General features: G+C 33.9%; 1 long non-coding RNA gene across 1 annotated transcript; it reads right to left on the bottom strand.

Moving 5' to 3' along the window:
- Positions 1 to 3,189: 3,189 nt before the first annotated feature.
- On the bottom strand, positions 3,190 to 3,684 carry LOC105557447. Its single transcript, XR_001008603.1, has 2 exons — positions 3,628 to 3,684; positions 3,190 to 3,549 (listed from the first exon to the last, which is right to left on the bottom strand). It is a non-coding gene; the product is annotated as an uncharacterized LOC105557447 (long non-coding RNA).

Here is a 3,684-nt window from a genome sequence, read left to right as displayed (position 1 = left end):
TGCTATAATCAGGTCCTGTGCGATGCTCTTGTTCTTAAGATTATTTTAAGTACAAGATCATTGCATGGGATCTAACCATAGCGCGGGACGGGGCTAAAATTGTGCAAATCTGCGTTACCCACTTAGCAAAATGTGCAAATTGGCTACGTAGTTCAATGTCCACGTTTTCAATGTCCACAGAGGGCGTATCGCATTCGCGTATCACGAAAAACGGGGCCGTGACATCTCTCAGGCTTCTCTCTGCTAGCACGTACTAAACTTTGTCCAGAGAGACGATCGATCCAAAAAAATGACGATCACATATTGATTATCACGTCTCCCTTGTCGACACCGGTGACAACGCTTCGCGCTGGGTGCTATCCCAGATCTTACCGACGTCGGACAGTTTCGCTCGGCGAAGGTCTGCCATGTTCGTCGCAACAGCGAGTGTCGCGTTGTGCCAGTGCGACATGCAGAAACCTGAGAGGAGGCAGCGGCTTAGGAGGCATCGGGCAACAACGGAGCAACTTTAAGGTAAATATTGTTTATTTCGTATAAAATTAATCTTCGCCTTGTTTATTTTAAATAATTTAAAAATTATTTTCTGTAATATTGCGCTTTTCTTGAATACTCTGTTTTAATGAGAATTTTCTAATTATTTGTTACAGAATCACCGTAGTTAAACTCCGTTGCTGCGCATCGGGTCGGTAAGTCAAAAACTTTTTTTATTGAGGCAACGAATATACAAATCACGAAGCACGTAGATTGTAGATGGTAGATTTATATATCTTGTATATTCGTTGCCTTAAAATGGATAGGTCTCAAGTGCTAACGGCAATTAAATTATTTATTTAATATATTAAATCTCCGGAGAGGAGTGAAAGCAATGATGTATTCGTCGAGCGAAACTCTTGTAGCCTATCCATTTTTATTAATAAGTTGATATATAAAGTAATAATATGATGTGAGATTGTAATCTATTTTGTCGAGAACACTGAAATTTTCACTTATTTTTATACGTTATTTGCTGTTATTAATTAATTATAATATCGGTTGGAATCATGAAAGAAGTTTCATTTTTCGGGATCTCACATTATTTATACTGTTATGTACGTATGTATGTACGTGATATACGTATTTTTAAGATGCGTCTCGCATGAAGACATGCATTGTCACACGCATCTTTGTATTTTCACGGTCGGTTTTTGCGATCGGTTTTTTAAGAAAAAATTTCAAGAAATTATTAATTGTTTTTATCCATATTATATACACTCACCCGCAAAAAATGGGCCACCACATTTTAGCCCAATTTTTCAACATTTTTCAATAGCGATAACTCGGCGAAAAATCATCGTAGACAAATGATTAAAAAAGCATTTTGAAGCTTGAAGTTTCAACTTTGAAATGCTATCAACAATTCTTTAAAATTCGTTTATCTTCCTTGTTCTATGCTTTAAAAAAGAACACATTGTTTTTTTCTTAGAATTACGTATTTTTGACGTCCTGTGGCTGGATAAAAAAATTTGTCTCGAAAATATCTCAAATTTCATAAACTACAACTCTTTGCCTACAAAACGCTTTTTAAAAAATTGTCCTACGATGTTTTCTGACCGAGATATACGATTTTGAAACTAAACCTGTACTTTTTAGAAATGTTGTCGATACTCAGCAAAAACTCATCGTAGACAAATGATTAAAAAAGCATTTTGTAGCCAAGAAGTTGTAGTTTATGGAATTTGAGATGATATTGTCGAGAGAAATTTTTTTACCCAACTACAGAGCATCAAAAATACGTAATTTTAAGGAAAAAACAATGTGTTCTTTTTTTATAGCAGCGAACAAGGAAAATAAAGGATTTTTAAAAGGACATCTATAGAGCACGTTAAAGTTGAAACGTCAAGCTTCAAAATGCTTTTTTAATCATTTGTCTACGATGAGTTTTCGCCGAGTATCGACAACATTTCTAAAAAGTACAGGTTTAGCTTCAAAATCGAATATCACGGTCAAAAAACATCGTAGGACAATTTAAAAAAGAACGTTTTGTAGGCAAAGAGTTGTAGTTTATGAAATTTGAGATGATATTTTCGAGACAAATTTTTTTAACCAGCCACAGAGCGTCAAAAATACGTAATTCTAAGAAAAAAAAACAATGTGTTCTTTTTTAAAGCATAGAACAAGGAAACGAATTTTAAAGAATTGTTGACAGCATTTCAAAGTTGAAACTTCAAGCTTCAAAATGCTTTTTTAATCATTTTTCTACGATGATTTTTCGCCGAGTTATCGCTATTGAAAAATGTTGAAAAATTGGGCTAAAATGTGGTGGCCCATTTCTTTTGCGGGTGAGTGTATTTTAATTTATCGTGGAATATTATTAAAATCACTCTAACGCGAAGTAAATTTTTTTCTATGTCTGTAATTTTAAAAACAAAGATTAAATTACGAAGAGATGATCAATATTTTTGAGTAAATAACGGCAGTAAAAATTAATTTAATTCGTATATACAGTAAAGTTTTGTGAATTAATACTTTTCTTTAATTAACGTCTCGTTGTCGTGCATTTTTTTATATGATCGACACTTGTATATTCGAACCGTACGAAATATTTGTCGGTGACGATAACCGACTATGGAAGTAGTTTGCTCCCTTCCTGATTTCTGGTCAAAATGACTAGATTGTATGGCCAGAAGCAATGAAGGGTATGTTCACTCTGGCCCAATGAAAAAAGACTAAATACGACGAGGTAAGTGGTCAATATTGGCCACTCTGATGGAGTACCTGAGTAAGGTGCTGTACGAAGTATACTTTGATTTCTTTTCATTGATTACAATTCGGGTGGGTTATGTTTCTATATACATACATTCTCGAATATGTGCGAGAATGAAACCCCTATTAAATCCCGCGGGCGCGTTAACTTCCAAGTCAAACCCCTAGAAAATCGCGTCGGGGTTAATTAAAGATTTGTAGGTTCATTATGTTGAAACACGGGTAGAAAATGGATAAGTAGGTTTATATTATAGATCAGAATACGTGTGAGTGAATGGTGTACAGTCTCTATGGGAATACGTACAGTTTTCCCATAAAACCTGTAGCAAGCTATTTTCGTATTACAAGTTTCGTCTTAAAATGATACAAAGAATAAGTCATTAAAATATTTATTGCCAGTTTAGAGAACCACGTATATCATTTATGATTATATTAATGAAATAATTATTTATTTATAATATATCTTGTATTTATTATATTTTATTTATATTACAATTTTTATGACCTCTGATAATAACATATGCATTAAATGTTACTATTACACTGTTAGCGTTGCCTACAAAATCGTTTGGTAGACAAACAGAGTCTTCCCTTTACCTTCAACAATGTTCATAAATTGTTATTTGCTTCAAAGGCTTGCATTCGTTTCACGGACAGGAACAAATCTTACACGAAATGGAGGAACAGGTCGAATAACCAAATCAGCTTGTATTTGAATATTCTTTAGATAATCAATAGGCTCGACGTAGAAATTATGTATTAGAGGAGCTATCATAGCCTTCATTTCCAGCATAGCAAATCGTTGGCCTGTAATTTTGTATGTGTCGTAATCTCTTCATATATAACGTGTTATTATATGACAGAATATAAAAAAATATGGTTTACCGATACAGTTACGTGGTCCCGCACTGAATGGTATGTATGAATAAGGATGACGATTTT

The sequence above is a fragment of the Vollenhovia emeryi genome, unplaced genomic scaffold (genome assembly GCF_000949405.1).
Source record: "Vollenhovia emeryi isolate VEMERY1.0 unplaced genomic scaffold, V.emery_V1.0 DF939483.1, whole genome shotgun sequence".
In the NCBI taxonomy this organism is placed as follows: domain Eukaryota; kingdom Metazoa; phylum Arthropoda; class Insecta; order Hymenoptera; family Formicidae; genus Vollenhovia; species Vollenhovia emeryi.
Note: the sequence above shows the minus strand (reverse complement) of the source record. Positions and strands in the feature narration are given on the sequence as shown.